Below are 9,235 nucleotides of genomic sequence, written 5' to 3' on the forward strand. Positions count from 1 at the left end.
AAACTCTAGCCCTAACCATAAGAATAACCCTCACCCCATCCTAAACTTCATCCAACCCTAACCCTAACTTTAACCCTAAACCTAAACCTAACCCAAACCCTAACCTTAAACCAAACTCTAGTCATAATGCTACTCCACCTCTAACCCTAAAACTAAGCCTTACATTAGCCCTGAACCTAAGTCTAGACCTAATCCTAACCCTAACCCTAAGTCTAACCTTGATCTTAAATAGAACACTAACTCTAATTCAAAACCTGAACCTAAACCGAAAACTTACGCTACACCTAACCCTAACCCTAACTCTAACCTTAAACATAACACTTACCCTAAACCCTCACCTTAACCATAAAACTAACCATAACCCTCACCCTAACCCCTAACCGTATCCTCCAACCCTAACCCTAATGCTCTGCCTAACCCTAACCCTAACACTAACGAGAAACCCTAAGCCGTAACGATAACTCTAACCCGAACCCAAACCCTAACCCCAACCCAAACCCTAACCCCAAACACCAAAGCCTTACCTAAACCCTAACCCCAAACACCAAAGCCTTACCTAAAGCTTAACCCTAACTCTAACACTAACCCTAAACCTGATCATAAACCTAACCCTAACCATAAACCAAAACTAAGCATGACCAGAACCACAGTGACTAACCGAGACACTCACCCAAACCCTCACCCTAAACTAAATCTCTAACCCCTAACACCTTACCATAACCATAATCCGAACCCTACCCAACCCTAACCCTAAACCTAACCCTCACCCCAACCACAAAGCCTGACACAAACCGTCACCCTAACGCGAATCCTAACACTAAACTTAACCCTAACCTAAAATCTAACCCTCACCCTAAAAGTAAACAGAACCCGTAAACTTAACCCTAACACGAAACACAACCTTAACATTAACCTGAAAACTAAACCAAACCTTAGCCATAACCCTAACCCTAAACCTCACTCTATCTTAAACTTCACCCTATCCCTAAACTAAAGCTCACCCTAACACTAAACCTATCCCTACCCCTAAACCAAACCATAACCTTAACCTTGGCGCACATGTCAACCTAAAACTAACCCTTACAATAACTCTGATCCTAACCCTCACCCTAAACGGAATCCTAATCCTAACCCTGACCATAACCCTAACCTAACCTTAATCCAGACTTTAAACCTACCATAAGCTCAAACCTAACCCTAACCCCTAACAATAACTCTAACCCTAAACCTAAACCGAACCCTCACCTTTAACCAAAATTTCACCCTATCCAGAACCCTAAACCTAACCTAAATCCATTCAAATCCTAACCCTAACCAAAACTAAAGCTAACCCTAAACCTAACTCTAACCCTAACCCTAACCCTAAACCTAACCCAAACCCTATCCCTGACCCTAACCTGAACCCACCCCTAAAACTAACCCGAACCCTAACCCTCACACTTAACATAAACTTCACCCTAACCGAAACCCTAACACGAAACATAATACTAAATATCCCCCAACTCTGACCCTAACCCTAATCCTAACCATAAACCTAACCCTAACCCTAAACTTAACCCGAACCCTGACCCTAACTCTATCTCTAACCCTAATTCTAACCCTAGAACTTACCCTACACACTCAGCTCAAATGGAAACCTAGCACTAACCCTCACACTAACGTCGAAACCTAAACACTACCCTTAAGCTAACCTTACCTCTAACCTTAAACTAGCCCTAAACCTAACCATGACTTAACCCTAACACTTAACCTAACCCTAAAACTAATCTTAACCCTAAAACCTATCCTAACCTTAACCCTAACCCTAAACCCTAATGCTAAGTCTAAGCTCAACCCTGACCCTTAACTTCAACTTCACCCTAACCCTAACCCTAAACCAAACCCTAACCCTAAAGCTACCCTAATCCTGACCCTAACATTAACACAAACACCAAAACCTAACCCTAACTCTAACTCGAAACCTAAACTTAACCTGATCATAACCTTAACACAAACGCCTAACTCTAATATTTACACTAACACTAATCTTAACCTTCACCCTAAATCTAACCCTAAACTATCGCCTCACTCAAGCCCTACACCTAAACCTAACCCTAAACCTAACTCTAACCCTGACCCTAACCGTAACACTGTAAAACATCAGCTTAACTGTAAACCTAACACTAACCCTCACACGAACCCTAACCCTTTCTCTAAACCTAACCCTATCTCTAATAATAACCCTAACCCTGACCTAAACGTAACCCTTACCTAACTTTAAACTTAACCCTAACCTTAACTCTACCCGAACCCTAACAATAACTCTAAACCTAACCCTAAACCTAACCCTAACCCCTAGCACTAACTCTAACTCTAAACCTAACCCTAAGCCTAACCTAGCCCTACCCCTGACCGTAAACCTAGCCTTAACCCTAACCTTACCCCTACCCTAACCCGGACCCTAAACCTAACCCTAACACTAATCTTAATCCTAAATCTAACCTAAACCTTAACCCTAACCCTTACCCTAACCCTCACTATTAACTGAAAATTCACCCTAACCCTAACTCTAACACTAACCCTAACCATAGCACTTACCCTAAACCCTCACCTTAACTGTAAACCTAATGCTAACTCTCACCCTAACCCCTAAACCTATCCCCAACCCTAAACCTAAAGCTATCCCTAAACTTATCCCTAAGCCTAACCCAAACACGAACAGTAACCCTAATCTAACACTACCCCTAACATGAACCCTAAAATTAACCCTATCCTAACCGTAAACCTAACCCCTAACACTAAGTATAACCCTCACCGTAATCCTAACCCTTATCTTAACCCTCACCCTGAACCGAAATGTCACTCTAACCCTGAATCTAAACCTAACACTAACCCTAAACGAAATTCCGAACCCGAACCCGAACCCTAAGCCTAACCTTAACACTAACCTGAACACAAAATCAAACTCTAGCCCTAACCATAAGAATAACCCTCACCCCATCCTAAACTTCATCCAACCCTAACCCTAACTTTAACCCTAAACCTAAACCTAACCCAAACCCTAACCTTAAACCAAACTCTAGTCATAATGCTACTCCACCTCTAACCCTAAAACTAAGCCTTACATTAGCCCTGAACCTAAGTCTAGACCTAATCCTAACCCTAACCCTAAGTCTAACCTTGATCTTAAATAGAACACTAACTCTAATTCAAAACCTGAACCTAAACCGAAAACTTACGCTACACCTAACCCTAACCCTAACTCTAACCTTAAACATAACACTTACCCTAAACCCTCACCTTAACCATAAAACTAACCATAACCCTCACCCTAACCCCTAACCGTATCCTCCAACCCTAACCCTAATGCTCTGCCTAACCCTAACCCTAACACTAACGAGAAACCCTAAGCCGTAACGATAACTCTAACCCGAACCCAAACCCTAACCCCAACCCAAACCCTAACCCCAAACACCAAAGCCTTACCTAAACCCTAACCCCAAACACCAAAGCCTTACCTAAAGCTTAACCCTAACTCTAACACTAACCCTAAACCTGATCATAAACCTAACCCTAACCATAAACCAAAACTAAGCATGACCAGAACCACAGTGACTAACCGAGACACTCACCCAAACCCTCACCCTAAACTAAATCTCTAACCCCTAACACCTTACCATAACCATAATCCGAACCCTACCCAACCCTAACCCTAAACCTAACCCTCACCCCAACCACAAAGCCTGACACAAACCGTCACCCTAACGCGAATCCTAACACTAAACTTAACCCTAACCTAAAATCTAACCCTCACCCTAAAAGTAAACAGAACCCGTAAACTTAACCCTAACACGAAACACAACCTTAACATTAACCTGAAAACTAAACCAAACCTTAGCCATAACCCTAACCCTAAACCTCACTCTATCTTAAACTTCACCCTATCCCTAAACTAAAGCTCACCCTAACACTAAACCTATCCCTACCCCTAAACCAAACCATAACCTTAACCTTGGCGCACATGTCAACCTAAAACTAACCCTTACAATAACTCTGATCCTAACCCTCACCCTAAACGGAATCCTAATCCTAACCCTGACCATAACCCTAACCTAACCTTAATCCAGACTTTAAACCTACCATAAGCTCAAACCTAACCCTAACCCCTAACAATAACTCTAACCCTAAACCTAAACCGAACCCTCACCTTTAACCAAAATTTCACCCTATCCAGAACCCTAAACCTAACCTAAATCCATTCAAATCCTAACCCTAACCAAAACTAAAGCTAACCCTAAACCTAACTCTAACCCTAACCCTAACCCTAAACCTAACCCAAACCCTATCCCTGACCCTAACCTGAACCCACCCCTAAAACTAACCCGAACCCTAACCCTCACACTTAACATAAACTTCACCCTAACCGAAACCCTAACACGAAACATAATACTAAATATCCCCCAACTCTGACCCTAACCCTAATCCTAACCATAAACCTAACCCTAACCCTAAACTTAACCCGAACCCTGACCCTAACTCTATCTCTAACCCTAATTCTAACCCTAGAACTTACCCTACACACTCAGCTCAAATGGAAACCTAGCACTAACCCTCACACTAACGTCGAAACCTAAACACTACCCTTAAGCTAACCTTACCTCTAACCTTAAACTAGCCCTAAACCTAACCATGACTTAACCCTAACACTTAACCTAACCCTAAAACTAATCTTAACCCTAAAACCTATCCTAACCTTAACCCTAACCCTAAACCCTAATGCTAAGTCTAAGCTCAACCCTGACCCTTAACTTCAACTTCACCCTAACCCTAACCCTAAACCAAACCCTAACCCTAAAGCTACCCTAATCCTGACCCTAACATTAACACAAACACCAAAACCTAACCCTAACTCTAACTCGAAACCTAAACTTAACCTGATCATAACCTTAACACAAACGCCTAACTCTAATATTTACACTAACACTAATCTTAACCTTCACCCTAAATCTAACCCTAAACTATCGCCTCACTCAAGCCCTACACCTAAACCTAACCCTAAACCTAACTCTAACCCTGACCCTAACCGTAACACTGTAAAACATCAGCTTAACTGTAAACCTAACACTAACCCTCACACGAACCCTAACCCTTTCTCTAAACCTAACCCTATCTCTAATAATAACCCTAACCCTGACCTAAACGTAACCCTTACCTAACTTTAAACTTAACCCTAACCTTAACTCTACCCGAACCCTAACAATAACTCTAAACCTAACCCTAAACCTAACCCTAACCCCTAGCACTAACTCTAACTCTAAACCTAACCCTAAGCCTAACCTAGCCCTACCCCTGACCGTAAACCTAGCCTTAACCCTAACCTTACCCCTACCCTAACCCGGACCCTAAACCTAACCCTAACACTAATCTTAATCCTAAATCTAACCTAAACCTTAACCCTAACCCTTACCCTAACCCTCACTATTAACTGAAAATTCACCCTAACCCTAACTCTAACACTAACCCTAACCATAGCACTTACCCTAAACCCTCACCTTAACTGTAAACCTAATGTTAACTCTCACCCTAACCCCTAAACCTATCCCCAACCCTAAACCTAAAGCTATCCCTAAACTTATCCCTAAGCCTAACCCAAACACGAACAGTAACCCTAATCTAACACTACCCCTAACATGAACCCTAAAATTAACCCTATCCTAACCGTAAACCTAACCCCTAACACTAAGTATAACCCTCACCGTAATCCTAACCCTTATCTTAACCCTCACCCTGAACCGAAATGTCACTCTAACCCTGAATCTAAACCTAACACTAACCCTAAACGAAATTCCGAACCCGAACCCGAACCCTAAGCCTAACCTTAACACTAACCTGAACACAAAATCAAACTCTAGCCCTAACCATAAGAATAACCCTCACCCCATCCTAAACTTCATCCAACCCTAACCCTAACTTTAACCCTAAACCTAAACCTAACCCGAACCCTAACCTTAAACCAAACTCTAGTCATAATGCTACTCCACCTCTAACCCTAAAACTAAGCCTTACATTAGCCCTGAACCTAAGTCTAGACCTAATCCTAACCCTAACCCTAAGTCTAACCTTGATCTTAAATAGAACACTAACTCTAATTCAAAACCTGAACCTAAACCGAAAACTTACGCTACACCTATCCCTAACCCTAACTCTAACCTTAAACATAACACTTACCCTAAACCCTCACCTTAACCATAAAACTAACCCTAACCATCACCCTAACCCCTAACCGTATCCTCCAACCCTAACCCTAATGCTCTGCCTAACCCTAACCCTAACACTAACGAGAAACCCTAAGCCGTAACGATAACTCTAACCCGAACCCAAACGCTAACCCCAACCCAAACCCTAACCCCAAACACCAAAGCCTTACCTAAACCCTAACCCCAAACACCAAAGCCTTACCTAAAGCTTAACCCTAACTCTAACACTAACCCTAAACCTGATCATAAACCTAACCCTAACCATAAACCAAAACTAAGCATGACCAGAACCACAGTGACTAACCGAGACACTCACCCAAACCCTCACCCTAAACTAAATCTCTAACCCCTAACACCTTACCATAACCATAATCCGAACCCTACCCAACCCTAACCCTAAACCTAACCCTCACCCCAACCACAAAGCCTAACACAAACCGTCACCCTAACGCGAATCCTAACACTAAACTTAACCCTAACCTAAAATCTAACCCTCACCCTAAAAGTAAACAGAACCCGTAAACTTAACCCTAACACGAAACACAACCTTAACATTAACCTGAAAACTAAACCAAACCTTAGCCATAACCCTAACCCTAAACCTCACTCTATCTTAAACTTCACCCTATCCCTAAACTAAAGCTCACCCTAACACTAAACCTATCCCTACCCCTAAACCAAACCATAACCTTAACCTTGGCGCACATGTCAACCTAAAACTAACCCTTACAATAACTCTGATCCTAACCCTCACCCTAAACGGAATCCTAATCCTAACCCTGACCATAACCCTAACCTAACCTTAATCCAGACTTTAAACCTACCATAAGCTCAAACCTAACCCTAACCCCTAACAATAACTCTAACCCTAAACCTAAACCGAACCCTCACCTTTAACCAAAATTTCACCCTATCCAGAACCCTAAACCTAACCTAAATCCATTCAAATCCTAACCCTAACCAAAACTAAAGCTAACCCTAAACCTAACTCTAACCCTAACCCTAACCCTAAACCTAACCCAAACCCTATCCCTGACCCTAACCTGAACCCACCCCTAAAACTAACCCGAACCCTAACCCTCACACTTAACATAAACTTCACCCTAACCGAAACCCTAACACGAAACATAATACTAAATATCCCCCAACTCTGACCCTAACCCTAATCCTAACCATAAACCTAACCCTAACCCTAAACTTAACCCGAACCCTGACCCTAACTCTATCTCTAACCCTAATTCTAACCCTAGAACTTACCCTACACACTCAGCTCAAATGGAAACCTAGCACTAACCCTCACACTAACGTCGAAACCTAAACACTACCCTTAAGCTAACCTTACCTCTAACCTTAAACTAGCCCTAAACCTAACCATGACTTAACCCTAACACTTAACCTAACCCTAAAACTAATCTTAACCCTAAAACCTATCCTAACCTTAACCCTAACCCTAAACCCTAATGCTAAGTCTAAGCTCAACCCTGACCCTTAACTTCAACTTCACCCTAACCCTAACCCTAAACCAAACCCTAACCCTAAAGCTACCCTAATCCTGACCCTAACATTAACACAAACACCAAAACCTAACCCTAACTCTAACTCGAAACCTAAACTTAACCTGATCATAACCTTAACACAAACGCCTAACTCTAATATTTACACTAACACTAATCTTAACCTTCACCCTAAATCTAACCCTAAACTATCGCCTCACTCAAGCCCTACACCTAAACCTAACCCTAAACCTAACTCTAACCCTGACCCTAACCGTAACACTGTAAAACATCAGCTTAACTGTAAACCTAACACTAACCCTCACACGAACCCTAACCCTTTCTCTAAACCTAACCCTATCTCTAATAATAACCCTAACCCTGACCTAAACGTAACCCTTACCTAACTTTAAACTTAACCCTAACCTTAACTCTACCCGAACCCTAACAATAACTCTAAACCTAACCCTAAACCTAACCCTAACCCCTAGCACTAACTCTAACTCTAAACCTAACCCTAAGCCTAACCTAGCCCTACCCCTGACCGTAAACCTAGCCTTAACCCTAACCTTACCCCTACCCTAACCCGGACCCTAAACCTAACCCTAACACTAATCTTAATCCTAAATCTAACCTAAACCTTAACCCTAACCCTTACCCTAACCCTCACTATTAACTGAAAATTCACCCTAACCCTAACTCTAACACTAACCCTAACCATAGCACTTACCCTAAACCCTCACCTTAACTGTAAACCTAATGTTAACTCTCACCCTAACCCCTAAACCTATCCCCAACCCTAAACCTAAAGCTATCCCTAAACTTATCCCTAAGCCTAACCCAAACACGAACAGTAACCCTAATCTAACACTACCCCTAACATGAACCCTAAAATTAACCCTATCCTAACCGTAAACCTAACCCCTAACACTAAGTATAACCCTCACCGTAATCCTAACCCTTATCTTAACCCTCACCCTGAACCGAAATGTCACTCTAACCCTGAATCTAAACCTAACACTAACCCTAAACGAAATTCCGAACCCGAACCCGAACCCTAAGCCTAACGTTAACACTAACCTGAACACAAAATCAAACTCTAGCCCTAACCATAAGAATAACCCTCACCCCATCCTAAACTTCATCCAACCCTAACCCTAACTTTAACCCTAAACCTAAACCTAACCCGAACCCTAACCTTAAACCAAACTCTAGTCATAATGCTACTCCACCTCTAACCCTAAAACTAAGCCTTACATTAGCCCTGAACCTAAGTCTAGACCTAATCCTAACCCTAACCCTAAGTCTAACCTTGATCTTAAATAGAACACTAACTCTAATTCAAAACCTGAACCTAAACCGAAAACTTACGCTACACCTATCCCTAACCCTAACTCTAACCTTAAACATAACACTTACCCTAAACCCTCACCTTAACCATAAAACTAACCCTAACCATCACCCTAACCCCTAACCGTATCCTCCAACCCTAACCCTAATGCTCTG

Source organism: Elephas maximus (genome assembly GCF_024166365.1).
Source record: "Elephas maximus indicus isolate mEleMax1 chromosome Y unlocalized genomic scaffold, mEleMax1 primary haplotype SUPER_Y_unloc_1, whole genome shotgun sequence".
NCBI lineage: Eukaryota > Metazoa > Chordata > Mammalia > Proboscidea > Elephantidae > Elephas > Elephas maximus.